The 19,924-nt window shown below is 42.5% G+C and overlaps 1 long non-coding RNA gene across 1 annotated transcript; it reads left to right on the plus strand.

The window, feature by feature from the left end:
* Window positions 1-4,050: 4,050 nt before the first annotated feature.
* Window positions 4,051-19,655, plus strand: LOC119851773. Its single transcript, XR_005291388.2, has 4 exons — window positions 4,051-4,303; window positions 16,107-16,162; window positions 16,535-16,571; window positions 19,303-19,655. It is a non-coding gene; the product is annotated as an uncharacterized LOC119851773 (long non-coding RNA).
* Window positions 19,656-19,924: the final 269 nt, after the last annotated feature.

Here is a 19,924-nt window from a genome sequence, read left to right on the forward strand (position 1 = left end):
TACAAAGAACAAAGACTGAATCAGTTAAACTACTAGTAGATTTCCACAGTAAAGCTTAGCATGAGTACCGAGCATTCTGGAAATACAGTTCATAGTTATACAACTTAGCATAAGTACAAAGCGTTCTGGTTCATATCTGATACTAGTTAACAATCTTGCAAATGGAGTTATAAAAGTTGTCAGCTGAGTGCTTCAGGGCAGAGTGGAATGTGCCAGAATCCTCTGGCTGTACCTGGTAAGGAAAATATTGTTGAACCAGTTCATCTGGTGTTTGTGTTTTCCTGTGGTGTGAAGAATATAGCTTTCCCTCCTTACTGCTTTACTGAGCCTCTTTGTTTGCACAGGTCTATATGGGTTTTTTTTTTTCAATATAGGAGTGAATCCTACAATACTATAGGAGCATCCCACTCTGTCAATGCAGACCTGAAGAAGATCTCTATGTATGCTCAAAAGCTTGTCTCTTTCAGCAACAGAAGTCAGTCCAATAAAAGATACTACCTCATCCACCTTGTCTCTAATGTCCTGCAACCGACATGGCTACCACAACATTGCAAACAATTCAGTAACATACTTTTGTTATACCGTTGTCATTCTCTCCAGTTTTTCCTTCACTTTGGAAAGCGGAGATATTGTCACCCTCTGGACTGTGCTAAGCACACAGAGTGTAGTGCCATCTATCAATAGGTTCCTCCCTAGTCCTCTTTAAGAAGATAATTTTCACAGAACACAGTCCAATTTGCCCTCAGCATTTTATGAAGCCTGTTCAAAGGCTTTGGTTTGGTCTAGGAAGTCACTTGCAGTGGGCTGAGATACATACTCTTCATCGTTGTAATTACCATGTACAAGTTTTGAATTGACCCAGACAATTTATGTATGTCCTTGGGCTGCTGAGCACTACCCTGGCATGCAAGTTAGGGCTGGAGCTCGTCTCCTTAAGTCTCCCAGTTATCTGTATTACTGAATCACTTCTAAATGTAAAACAACAGTATGGCCAATGTGACGATTAATAGTCCAAGCCTGTTCAGGAATGTCCTGTTTGGATGCAGATCACAGGAAATAGATAAAAAAGAAAAGGAGTACTTGTGGCCCCTTAGAGACTAACAAGGTGCCACAAGTACTCCTTTTCTTTTTTGCGAATACAGACTAACACGGCTGCTACTCTGAAACAGGAAATGGATATTAATAATCTTTTCTTGGGCTACCTCCTTCCTCTGTTTTGAAAGGCATGTTTCCAATTTCTTTTCCACTCTGTTAATTTAAAAAACTAGGACAGTGCAGAATTAATATGGCACAATTTAAATGGATTAGAAGCTGGTTAACTGATAGGTCTCAAAATGTGCTTGTAAACCTGGAATAGTCATTGAGAAGTTGTTTCCATGGGATCCCAGAGGGATCAGTTCTTGGCCGTATTCTTGTTTAACATTTTTATCAGTGACCTGAAGAAAAATATAAAATTATCACTGATAGAAGTTTGCAGATAACACAAAGGTCGGGGGAGTGGTAAATAATGAAGAGGATAGGTCATTGGTACAGACCAGTCTGCAATTGCTGTTGGACTATTGTCTAGTTCTGGTCCCTACAAGTCAAGAAGAATGTTCATAAATTGAGAGTCATGAGAATGATTAATGATTAGAAAACAACCCTCAGAGTGACAGACTCAAAGAACTCAATGTCTTTAGTTTAAAGAAATTATTAAGTAGTGACTTGATTACAATCTTTAAGCATCTATATGGGGAGCAAATTTTTACTATTAGGCTCTGCAGTCTAGCGTAATCCAAGGGCTGGAAGTTGAAGATGAATGAAGTCAGACTGGAAATAAGGTGTAATTTTTTAACAGTGAGAATAATTAACCATTGAAACAATTTACCAAGGACCGCAGTGGATTCTTTATCACTGACCATTTTTAAATCAAGAAGAGATGTTCTTCTGAAGTATCTGCTCCAGGAATTATTTTAGGGGGAGCTCTAGGTCTGTGTTATACAGGAGGTCAGACTAGATGATCAAAATGGTCCCTTCGGGCCTTGGAATTAATCTCTTTCCTTCCTGTAAATTTCCTGCAAATGCTTTCAGTACCTGGGCAGACTTCATGTATGCTGTATTCTCTCCTTGTTTATGCCCCAGAAACTCATTCTGTTAAGAAGCTTCATTTTTATTGCGCTTCTTTTTTCCCTCTATGGGCACGTCCTCTTTGTTACTTGATTCATCCTTTCATTACTTCCTTGTTAGATAACTTGCATTTTTACTCATAATGCCATGCCAGTTGCACTGCCTATTCCGGAATTACCTCAGATATTCAGGGTCAAATTCTCAGCTGGTTTAAATTGATGTAGCTTCATTTAAACAAATCTACACGGATTTATACTAGCTGAGCATCTGGCCTTAAACATAATTTTTCTAAAAGTTCCTTGTTTAAAACCCAAGTTTAGATGACCTCACAATGCTCTTTATTTTTATATTGGACCCTTATAAAGGCAGGGCCTCTGCACTTTTTGGTAAAAGCGTATATGTTCATGTGTTACCTTTTTGTTTTGGAATGAAATGCTTATCAGATTTTTAAGACTAATGTCACTTATTTTTATCTCATTCCTCAGCAAGCACAATTGATTAATAAAAAGTGCTCAGCATCACTACCTGTTACATAAATGAATTAGCTGACCTGTACATTAATACTCTCTATATTAAACTTTGTTGCATTTTGGAATCTGGTGATGTGCTCATTCCACTCAGTCCCTTTCGTGAGGATGATCAAATTGAAAATCTTATGAGGCGTTGAATATTGGCATTTTCCTCTTATTTATGCTGGGTCAAAATGAGTCAACCTCTGACACCATGTCAGGTGACAATGTTAAAGAATCACAGAAAGTCAATTTCTTCCAGCACTGAACAAGACCAGTATTATCCCTAATGCTTCTGCCTCTCTCTGCTTCAATGTAGAGCTTTTGGCTAGAATTTTCTCCAATCCTAGGATTCCTGCCTGGCTTCCTGCTATAGATATAAAGAAATAATACTCGCATTCCTACAGGCAATGCCCCAATCATGGGCATGGGCTGAATAGTGGGTAAATTTTATTCTGCTGCTGTTTTTGTCTCATACATGGCATTTAGTCTCATTGTATGTCTAGCAGTTTCAAAACTTTTTGGACAGCTGTAGCAGTTTACTAGACTAAGTCCTCTGCTGTACCAGCCACCTTCAGTTTAGCTGTGCACACTTTAACCCCATTTGGCTCCTTGGTTAAGCTGTGTGGTAAATGACTATGCTTGCTTGGAGATCAAAGTACCCCAGTTTTCGATTGTGTATGCAGTATCCTGCAGCTCAATTTGGGCTGCTCTAAATCCCGCTCTTATGAGGAAGTAGACCAGGCTCAGACCATGCAGGGCAGAGCATGAAAATCGGAGTGGGAGGTGGTTATATAGTACCATCTACGTCATTTAAAATTTATAGAATCTAAAAAGGACAGTCTCTGAGCACAAGAGATCACAATCTGTCTGTGACAAGCAGTACTGAGAAAAAAGACAGAGGTAGTGGAGAGAAAAAATGGTTGAAAGTTAAAACAAATGTGAGTCATATTATACAGTGAGCAAAACTTCAGTATTGTGCTCTTTTTAATATCATCTGAAGGAGGAAAAATGAGGAATGGATGAAGGCTGAAGGTCAGTCCATAGTACAGTAGTCAGAAACCCTAACTTGCCAGTACCATCTTGTAGATTCACTAGTGGCTAGGGGCCATTTCTTTTAGCAGTTAATAATATCGTGGCAGGCATATGATAAATGTTAATTGAAGTTCTTTTGTTTAGTCACAGGAGACTCTATAGCTCCTTTTCTATTTTGCCCAGAACATAATAAAAAGAACAATTGTACATATGCCCCAGTTTTCAAGTGTGTTAAATTCATATAACTACCATATAATTAGCTGATCAGCATCCCACATACAGCTGCAGATACTGCATCGCTATCAATGCTCAACTGTAATGACGCAAACAAGGAAAGCTGTCCCCATTTTGCTAATCAGCGTTCATGTAGTGATCAAAACACTTGTCACTGTATAAACTGCATTAATTTGACAGAGTTCCTGATAAAAATGACCATTTGCTGGTTGTGATTGTGATGGGGCATCGTCCCCCCACTGGCCCATAAAGGGTTAATAGAGCCCTAGGGAGTCTGCGCAGGAGACAACCAATTAGAGAGGGGCTGCGAGGAGCAGCCAATCAGGGCTGGGCTGGCCCATATAAGAAGGGCTGCAGAGCAGAGGGATTTCAGTCATTCTCTGGAGCTTGAGGAGGACTTGCTGCCTTGCAGGCTGATGGTAAGAAGTACCCCAAACAGAGCAGTGCTATAGGCAGAGACCCAGGGAGCTAAAGGTAGTTCCTGGTGGGCTGTAGAGATCTGCAGGCTGAGGCCAGGGAAAAGAAGATGTAGGGGACTGTGGGGAAATGGCCCAGGGAAAGGTACTGAGAGGTTGGGGGGGATGTAGCACATGGCTGCCATCTACGGGGTCCCTAGGTTGGGGACTAGAGGTAGTAGATGGGCACAGGTTCTGCCCCTCCCCTGCCTTGCCACTGAGGAAGTGGCCAGACAATTAGCTGCAGAAGCCACTGAGGGAAGTGGCTGGACAGCAGACTTTGATACTGTCCCCTAGAAGGGGGGAGCACAGAGTGTGTCACAGCTGGAGGGCTGTGTCACGAAGAGGATACTGTGGTCCTGGGAGTGATGTGGGTCCCTGGAGCAGAAGTGATGGTGGTGCAATGCCACCAGAAGAGGGTGCACTGGCTAGCAGAGCTGATCCCTGGGACATCCAGCAGGGGGCACCGCAGTGGTGAGTGGCACCCCATCACAGTGCTGTATTGTTGAAAAAGCACTTATTTGCTGACAGCTTTTGGTGAATTCAGTGTCCGTGATAAGGAGTACTTTTGCCCACTGTCATGACCAGCTCTGTCTAGATGAAATGGACAAATAATTAGAGTTCTCTCCTTTGGGTAATTTGTTGATGCTGTCTCCAAATTCTTAAGTTGAAATCCTCAAGGAAAGGATGTGGTCTCCTCCTTTCTTTTATATAAGATTAGATGTAAAAGAATAGCATGTTTTAAAAAGCAGATCACGTTTCAAGTAAAAGTTCTTGGTTATCCCTTTGTAACTGAACAGTCAGTCAGAGCAAAGGGAGATTTGTTACTATCTGTAATACTTCAATGTACAGGTGAAATAAACAATGATAGACGTACAGCATTAAAGTCAGAGAAGAAAAACCATCAGTTTATTCCTTGAAAGAAACACTTGTTGTGTGAAGGAAAAAGGTTGAAAAACAAATTACTACCATTACTTATAATTTGATAAGGATCAATGTATGCTGATGCACAGAAGTCCTTCTCTAGTGTGTACATAGAGATGATTCCGAAACACCAATAGTAAGTTCAAGATTTTTTTCAGTTATCCTATATCTTGGGCCTCCGTCATTTACTCATGGTATCAGAGCAAGATTTCTGCAGTTAGACACTCCACATTTCCTTCCCTCGAGGCTTACAAGGCAATTTATGTTCTTTCCACACAGTCCTTCTATTCTGTTCTATTTTATGTAGGTTTTTACACCACACTCATTGCCATATGTTGCTCTTTGCTTATGGGGAGCATTGCCTGGTGATCAGGGCTTAGGTGTTTCAACCTACAGTGAGGTTATTGGTGGGGGAACACTAGGTTCTGGCTCACTCTCCTTACTGGGGCAGTAGCTGCCTTCTCTCCTGCCTTGGCTCTCTGGCCTAGTGAGTTTCAAGTCCCCATCCTTTAGGTGTGGCCCATAAACAAAACACAGGGAATTAACCCTAATAAACTGGGTTAGTTTGTGAGAGGGGTAACTGCCTCCCTCTCAGGGTCTATCTAAAGCAGGTCCTCCCTTTCCTCAGAGAGAGACCTTCAGGTAGTTGTGCATAGGAGAGACCCTGCCTTTCCTCAATCCTTTCATCATGAACATGCAGGTGAAGGTCCTTCTAGTAGTGCATTAAATAAGATGATTACACATCTGCCATGTGTGTATTCTCTCACACTCTCCCCAGAGGGGGAAGTGTGTGCAATTCAGTGTCTTGTTTTGGTAGTGTTTTCTTAAAAATAAATAAACCTATTGCTATGTGTTTATATTAAAGGCAGGTCTATAAAATGCATCTTGTACTTGGAGCAGGAAGTGATGGGTTTTGTGATGGTTCTTTGGGGAGTTCGTGCCACAGTCCGACTGCCCCTAGAGAAGGCTCTGTCTCCTGCACAGAGAACTCCATTATGTCAGAGAAGCAAAATTGTTGACAACAATCTTTTATGTATCCTGGGCCCAGGGCATGGAGAACTTTGAAGATAACAACTGAGACCTGGAACTTTATTCTCAATTCTATGGGAACCCAGCATAGAGAACAGTTGTGACAGGCTCATAATAGCCTGTGTTGCTGAGGAGTATTTTGTACTAGTTGGTATTTCCTAAGTGCTGAAGGTGTTTATTTCTCCCATGGCTGATTCCAGTGCTGTCAGCCACATCATCTGCTGATGCCAAGTCTCCCACTCATGCCTATCAGATAAACTTGTGAAATATGTCTCTGGAATTCACATACTGGCTTCCAGGGTTGGGTGTGATGCTACTGCACATTGCTGAAAGTCCAAACTCTATCACACTACCATTTAGGAGACCTATGGCACTAGAATCTCTCCTCTGCCAGGATATGCTCAACATAGGAGAGGAGGGGGTTGTGGTGGGGCAGGTGCATACTGGTGAGTTAATTACAGCTGTCTGTTTTTCCAAATGGCCACCACCGTTGTTCTGATGTAAGCTGGCAGCAGCTTAGGGCTGCTGGAATTTGACTGCTGGCTATGGGACCATAAGTCAGCTGAGAGTTGGCATCATGGAAATGGAGATCTTCTGTGGTCTGACCCTTCCCATAACAACCCCTGGAACAGTGGAAACTCTTTACTGTTACAGCAGCCAAGAATAGCCAGATTGACACACACTTTGGCTATACCCCAATGCCTGTATGCCCTCTGCTGTGGGAGTTAGTGTAGAATACTGTGGAGCTGTTCCAACAATTCTACACTAGCAGGGGGACCCGTGAATGCAGGGGGTATTCCTTGTAGTATGGTTCTGGCCAGCTTACTGCTGGCAGATGCTGCTGGTTTTGGAAACTTAGTTGAAAATTTCCATCTGCTACTGCAGTTGCAAGGAACTGAGGCAGCCAGAGCACAGTGCCCCCTGGTATAGTCCTGCCCTCAAGACTGTTCAGGAGCTGTGGGCCTGGGGAGGGGAGGGAGAGAAAGCACAAGGTTTCCAGAGGCCATTGCCACTAGGAGGTTCACCTGGTCCAAGTTGCAGTCCCCAGAATGTGAATGTGCAAAGGTCATCTCAAGGAACTCCGGTTACCGGTGAATAACCGTTGTTTTCTCCCCTTCATATTGCTGTAGATACATCAGTACAGAGAAACAACTTGCCTTCCAATGGCATACTGGGAAATGTTTCTGACATGCAGATACAGCTCAACACAGGGTCAGCAAAATCAACTCGCAGAAAATGAGACAGAGAGATCATAGACACTAGTGTCTGATATAGTGATACGGAATTGTGGGTTATGGTTTCCACTATGACTAGTGCCATAAGAATTGTCGCTTTTCAGTCACAAGCCATTTTAAGTCAGATTTGCCATTTTAATGAATAAAGCAGTTCTTTCAAATATAACTCGCTGTACATATCTGGTGAGAAATGTTTGAGTCACATTTTCAAATGCTGAGCTAAACATTAGTGTAAAAAAAAAAAAAAAAAAGGTGCAGCATGTGGGAAGCCAGCAACTTTTTGACCCAAGCAATAGCTGCGAAGCAGCTGAGCCCAGGGGTTCAGTGTGTATGGTGGGGGTGCTGAGAGCCACTGAACCAAACTGTAAACACTGTATATAATGGAATTCACTTCAAGTCAGGGGGTGCAGGAGCACTCCTAGTCCAGTACCTATGGCTGAACCCAGATAATATTGAAGTTAGTTACTTAAGGCCAAGTCCTGCAGCTCCTGCTCCAGTGAGTAGACCTACTTTATTGGAAATATTGGGATTGAGTTTCTGGATTGTACACTCTTTACCAGTTTTAGGCCAGTGTAACTTAATTTCTGTCCTAAAACTGATGTAATGTACTTGGGAAACATCCTTAAATCTAGTCACCTAAAGTGCCATGGAAATCTATATAGCTGTATAAACAATTTATCCTAATTTAGTATTACTATACTATGAGTTTTACCTCATTAATAATCTGAGACAGATAGCAGATTTCACTTACAGTATTAGAAATCATGTTTACGTTAAGAGTGTTATAAAGATATTGCTCATATGAAGCTCTGTTATCCAGCACACAGTTAAAAATCCATATGCAGCCAAAGTGGCAAAGTCACAGCATTACATTAAGAACCAAAAATGCAAGGTGTGAAAATATGCACTTGATGTCAGAGGGCAGTTATATGTCTACACCCTATTGCCATACAAAATAGATTACAATTCTAAAACTTGTCTGGGTTTCACTGTTGGTCAGATTTGGTAGCTGTGACCCAGGAACCTTTGTGCCAACTGGTAGAGGGCACAAGGTGGCCCAGAGTTTTACAGGGTTCCTCTGGGTCAAGCATATGCATAGTAGTTCACCAAACGGTGGCATGTGAGGTCTCTGCTGAGAGCTGGTAGCCCACTGGCTGTCATAATCATTGCAAAATGTGTCTATGGATCTTCTTGAAGTTATGTATCTATACTGGAAATTATGTTCTTAAAGCCTCAAAGTTAAACACAGGTCACCAGGAAGTGACATGCCTTAGACAGGGTCCGTTCAGGCCATGGGTAGTAGACAATTCTTTGTGTCTGATCGTTGTGTATGTGTGTCTCGCAATGTAAATCTATTTGTATATGGAGTTGCCATTAATCAGACTATGAAATCCTCAAAAGGCTGTGAAATCTACAGGAAGGAATGTACAGCAGGACAGTGTCCAGTTTATGAATAAATATCAAAGGACTGTTTTGATATATTTGGGATTTCAAAGACACTATACCCTCTAATCATGGGACAAGCTGGCAGGGCATCTTGTCTCATGAAAAAAGGATCACTGCCAGGTTTTGTTGAAAAATGCTAGGGGGACCTTGGGAGTGAGCTTTGCTCTAACTTTTAAGATATAAAGGTATCTAGTTAAGTCTAGGGTCTAGAATAAGTGTTATGATTTTATTTTATATGTAACCACTTGTTTCCAGTATTTCTACTTGCTGCTATTTGCATCTCTTCTCTTCGTTAAATAAGAGCTTGTTTTCACTATAAACATATCTAAGTGCTGTGTGTTAAGTGAAGCAGTGATTGGAGGCAATGCTGCTGCTTTGGGAATCTGAATACTGTGTCCAATGGATCAGGGGTTGGAGGCTGCAGGGAGGTACTCGGAGGGCTTAGGGGTTGGAGTCTACCCATTACTAACCTGCAGAGGGAGAGCAGGGCCTGTATATGACTAGAGGGGAGTGCTTGTGTTTCCTGTGGCCGGTGGAGTAAGGGCTGATTCATGATGGGTACAAACAAGATTCCTCACTGTAGGGGCAGGGTTAGCAAAGTGTCTGACCCTAGGTACTTTCAGGAAGCTTCACAGTAGTGTTGCTTCACAAGTACTGGTGTTTGTGATGGCATTAGCATCACGGACACTTGTTGTGAGTGTTCCTCATATTACAGAAGGTGGTGTTAACCAGTTTCTGGTATCCTAGTTTTGATAGGGTAAGAATATCAGCCAATTTACAGCGAGAGATACTCCAGGTTTAGTAATATAACCTCCACAAAGAATAGAGCATTAGGCCTCAGCCAGTGAGCTACTTTTAATCAACAAGAAACCAATACAAACAGCTTTATAAAACAGTGGCATCGTATCATGCCTTGGGAGAGATCAATTTTATCACCAAAGCACTTAAGTCTATGCATAACTTTGAGTATGCACTTAGATCCTATTGACTTCACTGAGGGAATTCTCAGCTGGGAAGATCTGGCCAGTTTCTGGACCCTTTGTTACTGGAACAGTACAAAGAGGTGTAATCACGAGAACCTGACCTTGATTTGTTTATATATATAAAACATGCCCATAGTACTGAATGCCAGTTTGTACTCTTTAGTGTTGGACAGTTGCCACTTCTTATGAGCAAGTCTTTGTTCTTTCACTGGCCTGTTTCTCTGGAATATTGTGAGCAGTTGTTTTGTTTGTCATACAAGGGTGGAGAATTTAACTCTCACATGTTAGCCACACACTGATTTAATTGGACAAATGTTTACAGTACTGAACTTAGTTTATGTACAATATAATGGGCCTGATTCTCATTGACTGTAAGGCCCCTGTCCACCGGGCAAGCAGCATAAAGGGGCCTGGCAGTGGCTTTAAATAAAATCAACACCCATTTTAAGGCCCCTGTACACTGTCAGAGTAGTGCTGGTGCAGCATTAATTTAGATAAAATAAACAGGGCAAAGGTGTTGCCATAACCCAGTCACTGTCCAACATTTAAACTAGGTTTGGTATACAGAGACCTCAACCTGCTTAGATGGCAAACACCATTACAAATCCTTTAAACCTTTTATTAAAGATACAGAACAGAAGGCAAAGCAGTTAAAGCATTTTAAATGTAAAATATTAAATAAGGCTTTCATTTTAACATTTCTTTTTTCCCTTTCTAGCTGGAGAGAGTTTTAGAAGGAACCCAGCCCCCCCCCCCTTTTTTTTTGACAGTCTCTTAGATGGTAATAACTGTCCTGTTGGTGAAGGGGGAAAAATTATTTGAGAAGGTCTGGAGCTATTGTTGTTAAAGTCTGAGCCCATTTTACACCCAGTAGTGTTTGGGATTCAGCTGGAGCTAGTAGAGGTAGCTACTAGCAATGTTATCTGGGTCCCTCCCTCTGTCCGGATCTGGTCAGAATCAGCCAGAAGAATTCCTGGGGTCCCAGGAAACTGTGTGGTTGACAGCCATGATAGGTGGTGGTTGCTCCAGTAGCCTCCCTCTGTTCTTCCTAATTCTCCCCTGAAGTCTTTCAGGACTCAAAAAGGGAGTGATGGTTGGTATAGCCTATGCCATCATTATTTTGTCTACCTCCTAGGCCTAATATCTGACATCCCAGTTTTGGTTCATTAATTTCCAGTTCCACATCTTTTGTTTTTTTACCAGGCACCATCTTAACTTAGTCCTTTAGTCCTATCAGTGGGGCTTTTTCTTTAGACTAATTCAGTCTTTCTGTCTCCTTTGCATACCTTTTCCCCTCAACATTTTGTTATTGTGACCTCTTACAAACTTTCACATATTTTTACAGTTGAGCTGCCAATTAGTGCACATTTGTAGGCCCAATTATCACAACGGGGCAATGGTGCCTTTGTGTATCAGGTCCAATATATACTTCACGTTGTGTCTCACAATTCCCAAACATGAGTGGGCAGCTTTCATTAGCCAATCTATGGTCAAGCAGCACTTAAGTGGCTTAATTTTCAAAGATGCTGAACGTCCATTGATTTCTATGGAAGCTGTTTGTGCTTGGTACTTCTTAAAATCGGGCCATTTTTATGTAGGTGTCTGACATTAGGTACCCAAGTTGAGATTTACAAAGCAGTTTAATGGATTTAGACACATCTTCCATTAAAATTAATGAGACCAGGTGAGGTAATCTTTTATTGGCCAAATGTCTGTTGGTGAGAGACAAGCTTTCGAGCGTACACAGAGCTCTTCTTCTGGTCTGTGTAAGCTCAAAAGCTTGTCTCTCTGTTGTATCAACCAGGCAAGCTACTAACAAGCTTCAACAGGACTTTATTTTCAAAGCAGAAACCTCTTTACCAAGCTGCTGCTGCACCCTCTGTAGCTTTCTCCCAGCCTCTCAACTCCTCCCCCCTCCTTCCTGTTTGCTGTCCTTTCAGACTCCCAACAGCCAATGCTCCCTATTCTAATAATTACAAGCAACATCTAAACACCACATTCCCTCCTCTCTTAAGAAACTCTCCCAATTTAAAATAAACATTGCTGTTCTAACCACAGGAACAAATAGGAAACAAGGCACTATACTGTTGGTAGAAATATTATGCTGAAAACACCGTAGATACTACATAACGTAGTCTCTAGTCCAGACAGGTGGTCGTCTGGGTCTGACAGGCCGTCTCTCAAGCCCCGGTTCCAGTGCAATGTCTTGTAATACCAACACAACAGTGAAGTCATCCAATGCAGACTAGGTGTTGGCATAATCTCCTCTTGGTGCATAGGCAGGTGCAAGATAAGAAGCATTCCATACCCACTCATCAGAAAGTCGATAGGTGTAAGGTCCCTTCTTATCTATGACTTTAAGAGGAGCTGTGAATTTTATGGTCCCGTTTTCGTGTTCTAACGAAGGAACCACACTGAAACTTTGGTTCTTTAGCACTCCGTCGCTTGTCTGTGAAAACCTTAGACTTTGCTTGGTTCTATTCAACTGTTTTTCTCACATCATCCTTTGTTGGGGTATCAGGTTGTGCCTTTAACAATCCTGCAATGTTCAGTTTAGTACTCATCTGTTTCCCATGCAGTAAGTCTGTGGGTGATCTTTGCATTGTGGCATGTCATGTAGCCTGTTATGCTTGCAATTATTGCTGGCAGGCAGCCATGTACTGGAATATGGTTTTTCAAACAGCATACCAAGTGAAGTTTGGGCTCAGTAAGAGGCACATCTTTAAACTAATGCAGATAGATGGAATTGGGTAGTATAGATACTGCTGAGCCAGTGTCCAACATTAGCTGAATAGAGTGTGGTTTGCCTGAGGGTATGGTGGAAACGTTTACCGTGCACTTTATCTGTTCTGGAATATGTGCAATAGTGATTTTGTCCATGCTGAGCACAGTAACATCTGGTATTGTAACTGCGTGCACCTGTTGATTGAACTGGCTACTGCAACATACTTTAACAAAATGTCCAATCTTTTTGCAATGATTGTACTGAGCTACTTTTTTCAGACATCCTTTGTAGCTTGCAAGGTGTTGTGGGGATCCACAGCGAAAACATGCTTTTAGTGTATTTTAAAGTTGCTGATTCGGTGTTTTTTCATTAGTTTTCCTTTTGCAATTGTGTGTTTGCAGTGATAGTGAATTTTTCTGCAAAGGAGTCACAGCCTGGACTGTACCTCCTGTATCCATGCTCGTTATTTTGCCATCAGCTGTAGCTGACTCAATCTGAGTAGCAATGGTTATTACTTTTTTGTAGTAAGAGTTGTGGTTCTAGAAGTAAGTATTCTCCTCTTACGTGAAGCATCGTGGCTTTCTCAATGAGCTAGTCTCTAATCATCTCATCTGCCATATTCCCAAAGTCACAAATTACAATCAGGCTCCTCAAGGAAGCAATATACTGCACTATAGTTTCCCCTGGTTTCTGCTCATGCTGGCAAAATCTGTACCAATTAGCAACTACATTCACTTTTGGCACAAAAAAATTCTTTAATGCAGTGAGTGCATTCTCGTATTTATCATCTGCAAGGGGAAAAATGTAAAATATACGCTGCCCTTCTGCTCCAAGGCAGTGGATTCGCAGAGCATGCTTTTTCTTCAGAAATCTCTGTAGCACTGATTGCAAGCAGATAAATCTCAAACATGTGGATCCAGGTAGTAAAAGAAATTGGAGGCTCACCTGGGCTTTGCAGAAAGGGTGCAGGTGGGTTCAGAGGCAGAAGATCCATCCTTGTCACCAAAATGTTGTATCAACCAGGCAAGGTATTAACAAGCTTCAACACTCTCACATCAGATGTTGGTCCAATAAAAGATATTACCTCACCCACCTTGTGTCTCTAATATTCTGGGACCAACACAGCTAAAGCAACAGCAAGACTGCATACATTAAAATTAATGGAAGATAAATGTGTCTAAAAGCACTAGACTGCTTTGAAAATTTTAAGCCCCTAGTATATAATGTAGTCTATTTAAATGTAGTATTACAATTTCTTTAGTTCACTTAAACCTTACCAACTGGCTCTTGTGATAGTGTCTTTGTTAGTTTGCAATTTAGCATCTTGTACAAACATCTCTATAAATAATATATTATAACAGGCACTCAATGGTTGTAGCAACTGTTAATGGTATATTGAGCCTCTCTTCTTTTAAAGCTGTCATGACTTAGGCAAAAGTCCAATTGAATGCCACAGTTGAAGCACTTAAAGGCCTGGCCCTCAATCCTTTCAAACCCAGGTAGGATTGCCAAACATCCAGGATTTTCCTGGCATCTCCAGGAATTAAAGATTATGTTATGTGACGAAACCTCCAGGAATATGGCCAGCCAAAACTGGCAACCCTACCTAATCCCAACTCAGGTTGGGAGTGACAAAGATTTGAGTGTTTTTTTTGTTTTTGTTAGAGTAGTAGGAGGTTAGGCATGATTTAATCTCCCCTGAGTTTTCCATCAAACCAGTTCTGCGCTGTTTGCTAAGCACTTGTGAAAATGAAAGTAAACAGCTTCATATCCAGTTTAGTAACAGCTTGAAAGTGAAATACTGAGTTTTTACTGGTTTCAAATTTATTTTGAATCATTATGGGCCAGATTGCAAACCCTGCACTCACATTGGTTTGAGTGGGACAATTCCTGGAGTGAGATGCTACTTAGTTGGAGTGAAGGTGACAGAATCTACCCCTATATATCTCCTTTCTGTAACTACAGTAATAAGAGAAACTTTAGCATTACCAGGTGAGCTGTCCAGAAGCAGCGCCAGATATTAATAATCTGTATTGTGGTAGCACCTAATCATGGCTCTTTGGTGCTAGGTGCTGTACAAACAGAACAAAAATTATAATATCTGCCCCAAGATCTTACAATTTAAGTCTAAGCCAGAGACAACAGATAGATACAGGGAGACTGACAGAGGAGTACAAGGAAACAAATGAGACAATATGGGTCAGCATGATAGGCAGTAGTCTCGGCACATCCGCTGCCTAACCATGATCTTGAGCAGGGTTTTTTTTTTAAAGTGGCACTCACAGTGCCTGGGTCCTGGCCACCAGTCTGGGGGGGCTCTGCATTTTAATTTAATTTTTTTTTTTTAAAATGAAGCTTCTTAAATATTTTTAAAACCTTACTTACTTTACATACAACAATAGTTATATATTAAAGACTTATAGAAAGAGACCTTCTAAAAGCATTAACATGTATTACTGGCACGCAAAACCTTAAATTAGAGTGAATAAATGAAGACTCGGCACACCACTTCTGAAAAGTTGCTGAACCCTGGTCTTGAGTAATACCCAATCTTTTATCAGTTTTACATGCATTTATGTGTTTTCAACCATATATCTTGTGTGCAGGGTGATATTGAAGAAACTGAAGCTGACTATATAAAAAATGACTTAACAAAGAAATTTGTTATCTACATTATAGATCAGTGGTCCCCAAACTGTGGGACATGCCTCCCTGGGGGAGGGGGCACAAAGGAGAATTGCGGGGGGGTGCAACAGGGTCTGGGCAAACCCCCATCAGGGGTGGGGAGGGAATACCACCCAGCCCCACTCTGCCCCCAGATCTGCTCTGGCAAGTCTGGCCCCAACTCCCGGCTGCAGCTCTGCACCTGGTCCTGCCCCCCCGTCGCAGCCCTGGCCTCGGCTCTTCTCCTAGCCGTGGCTCCAGCCCCACCCCCAGCCTTGGGCCCCAACCACAGCTCCACTTCTGGCCTTGGCCCTGCCCCCAGCTGTGACTCCTGGCCCAGCTGTGACTCCAACCCCAGTCTCAACCCACAAGCCCTGACCATGGCACCACTCCCAACCATGCCACGGTTGTGGGGGCAGGTGGACAGGGGAAGGCAAGGTAAAATGTTTGGGGACCACAGTTAGAGATTTTATATATATATTTTTTGGAAGAGCTGACAAGGAATTAATGTTCAAAGTTCATGTTTAAATCAGAATAGTATATATGAGAGACGTGACCTTTGTTTTGTTCTTTTATCTGTGTATAACATGGAAATATATTTTGAAACTGGTACTTTAAAACAGCAATCAGAGCTTGATCCTGCCAGCACTTGGTATAAAGCATGGTGCTTATTATGATGAGTAAACTGTAGGCCTATCTATAGTAGTGACTACTAATCCCTGGATGCACAAAAGGAGTTGGTGCCTATGCTCCTCTTACAGGTACCTATGACTCAGTTCTAGGATCACTGTGATGCACAAAACAGCTTCTGAACCAAGTAAGTAGGCACCTAAATTCACCCAGTTCCTAAATTTTTGTAGTTAAAGGCCCCTCTGCTCCTATGTTTCTGCCTCTGAGTGTGAGCACAGCTGCCTCCGCAAAGGCATCAGGTGCCTGTGTCTCATCTAAGCTGCAGAGCAAATCACAAAATGGGGATAGGCAGCCAAACATCTGTCTAAGTCCCTTGTGGGGTCCAAACTGATAGGTGCCCTCTGAGCATGCCTAGCATCTCGGGGGGGCCCATCAGGTGAGCTCACCTAAAATAGGGAGGGGAGGAGGCCTACCTCCCTCAAACTTTTAGCCCAGTGGTTAGGGTACTCACCATGGATGTGGGAGACCCCCCCAGTTCAAGTCCTACCTCTGCTTGCAGGAAGAATAGAGGTGAACTAGGATCTGCCACCTCTCAGGTGAGTGTGCTAATCACAGGGTTAAGGGATATTCTGAGGTGGGGCTCCTTCACTCCCCTGATAAAAAATTTAGAATCACTGGAGCAGGGGGGTTGAAGCATGAGTCTCCCACGTCCTGGGTGAGTGCTCTGACTACCAGGCTGTAGAGTCAATTTCCTAAAAGATCAGCTGTGATGGGGTCAGTCTCTGTGCTCTGGAACCGCTCTGCATGAAGCTCAGAACTCTGGTGTCCTGTGGCTTCCCCTCAGGGCACTCCTTCACCTAGGTCAAGAAGCCTACTCAGCTTTGGCACTTCCTGGATCTGACGTCAGAACGTTCAACACCCCTGTTCACCCTGTGTGCTCCCCACAGCAAGCCCACCTGGATGGGACACGTGGGGAAGATTTACACGCCCCGAAGGGCCATGCATCCCACTTTTGCAGTCAGCAGTGACTCTCAGTTAGTGTTGTAAAACAGATGGGTTTATTAGTCGACAGGAACACATCTTAGAACAGGTCTTGTTAGCACAGAAATCAGAAACGTTCAGTAAAGTCCATTTTGGGGGTGGATTCAGGGCCTAGTGCCTTGGACGCCTCCCTTCGAGTCCCATACCAGGAGATGGACTCGCTTTCAGCTGCCTGGCCTACATCACACCCTTTGCCCTGTCTCTCTCTTTTTATGGGACCAGCAGGTCACCTGGTCTGCACCAACACCTCTGGCTGATTCATGTAGAAGATGGTGCCCAGCCATCAATTGCCAGGCTACAGTGTGTCACCCGTTCTCTGCAGCCAGTCAGCAGTCACATCTGCCCTATAGGGATCTCTGCAATAATCACACACCCTTATCCCACCATCTAGATACTTGATTAATACATGGGGAAACTGAGGCACACACTTCAGAAAAAATGTTAAGAACATTCCCACTTTATCATACCAGGTTAGCTGCCAGAGTAACAGGGTGGACCTTTAGATGGACAGCCATTAACCTGGGCCAAAATGTTTTCAGGACTAGACTACATTTTGGTGAATTGAGGCCTCAGGCTTGGATGCACAAAAGAAGTTAGTGCTCAGCATCACAACTAGCTTTTAGGCACCCTAGAAAATCACTGTGATTCACAAAACTGGAGTTAGGCACCTAGGCTCCCATACAATGAAGGAGAATGTCTTGGTTCTCCTCCCCACCCCAGATGAAGAACTTTTTGTTTCTTGGTCTTATTTAATATGTTTCATAGGAGTGTTCCACCCTCTAGACAGAGCTGCACGGAGACTCTGACTTCCACTCTTTCAGAAGTACTTTACAAGAATGACACAGAAATACTCATATGCCTCTCCCCTGGTTTGATTGAACATTTAATATAAAAGATGGGTTTTCTTTATTGAGAAGACATAAATAAAATCTTTGTCTTATTGAGATCCACCTCAGGTTTCTTCTTCAGGACTCAGCGTGTTATACTTACCAGTTTGAGAAGTAATTAGGAATAATATCGATATCTAATATTAAAACTGCTAGCATAGAGCAAGACTGATATTCCTACACTGACTTTACTGAGACTATTTGGTGTGAGCAAGGGCTTCACAATCTGGCCCTATACCTTGGCCATACCATGGTGATAAAAATCATCACCTTGATCACTCTACTAATTTTCTGTATCTCGTCCATCTACTCTATATATGTCTGCCTTTATATTGCATGCTGCTTGCAACAGGGATGGTTCCTTCTTTTCTGTTTGGAAAGCGCCTCTCATATTGTGGGTGCTACTAGAAACAAACACAATAATAGTACTTCCCAGTATTCCTTTTCTCTTCATTTGTATGTCACAGGTGAACGCATTGTGTAGTGCATTACATATTAAGCAATATTTGTTCGTCTCTGTGATTCAGATTAATATTTTGATGCTGCTCCATCTCTGGTGCAGTGTTCCTCCTGATCCTCATATGTAACCAGACCATAATTAGTAGTAATTTAGCACATGGGTTCTCAAACTTCATTGCACCGCAAACCCCTTCCGACAATAAAAATTACTATACAACCTCAGGAGGGAGACCAAAGCTTGAGCCTGTCTGAGCTTCACCACCCCTGGTGGGTGGGCACAAGCCAAAGCCTGAGCCCAGCAATTTTGGGGCCAAATCCGAATCCCAAGGGCTTCAGCCCCAGGGGGGCCTGTAACCTGAGCTTCACCACCCCGGTCTGAAGCCCTTGAGATTCAGATTTGGCCTTGCGTGGTGGAGCTCAGGCTTCAGCTTCAGCCCCAGGCCCCAGCAAGTCTAATGCCAGCCCTCGTGACCCCATTAAAATGGGATCACAACCCACAGTCTGAAAACCACTGACAAGACTATCATCATCATCCTCTGTCAATCACTTATCAGACGAGGTCTTTCCACAAATCATGTCTTTTCTCTGTTCTATCCAAAGCACTCAGCATTTACTTTTCTAATGTTACACTTATCTCTTCATCCAACCTACTGTTTTCCACTCTGCTGTCTATTCTTAGTCTATCTTTGTCTGTGTATTGGGCCAAATCTTGCCTATCTAACTCAGATACTTCAGTGCTCATATGAGTAAGCCACGCAAAATTTGGCCCATTGTTTGGCCTTCTGGTGGTTCCCCTCCCCCCCCCCCCCCAGTTTTTGGTATTGAAGTAGAAGAGCTTCTGCAACATTGGGGACCAGATGGACAACACTACAGAGGCAGTGCCTCCCTCTCCTTTTTCTCCCACCTGAGTTTCCTAGTTCTGAACTCTTTCCACTCACAGGAGAGAAGAGGACAATCTGGCCCCTTGATAACAAGTGGATAGATCTCACTCAGGTTGCCCTTGATAGCAGTCTTTCAACTTTGGCCGTTGCAAGCTGTTGATAGCTGAAATGGGTGTGCAGAAGAGGCTTAGGGAAGAAACAATTCTGCAACCTGGATATTGCATATTTGGATTGGCAGCAGCTCATAAATGGCTAACAGCTTGATGTAAAGTTAATTTTGCACTTGTTGTTTCCAAGCAGATGTTTAAAGTCCACAGTTGAATTTGCTGAGGAAGGTCATTAATGTTTAATTTTCTATTAGGAAATGTCCTTTATTGACATATTTCACTGAGAAAAGCAGGAAGTAGGGTTTGTGCCAAGGTTTGTATATGCTCCAAAATAAACTCATTCAGCAAAAAATTAAATTTTGAATTGCTTTTTTCATTCATGTTAAAGATTTACTACCTGATGTGATCTGATGTTTATAGTCTAAGCTGATTGCGAAGCTGGGGCTGAAGTTTACTGACGTCATTGATATTTAGATCTACAGAGTAGTAATCATAGTTTAAATTGTAATCATGCGTTTTTTACATTTCTGGCTACAGACCACATGTAAGGTCTTCATAGTTATAACATGTCTGT

Source organism: Dermochelys coriacea, chromosome 2 (assembly GCF_009764565.3).
Source record: "Dermochelys coriacea isolate rDerCor1 chromosome 2, rDerCor1.pri.v4, whole genome shotgun sequence".
NCBI lineage: Eukaryota > Metazoa > Chordata > Testudines > Dermochelyidae > Dermochelys > Dermochelys coriacea.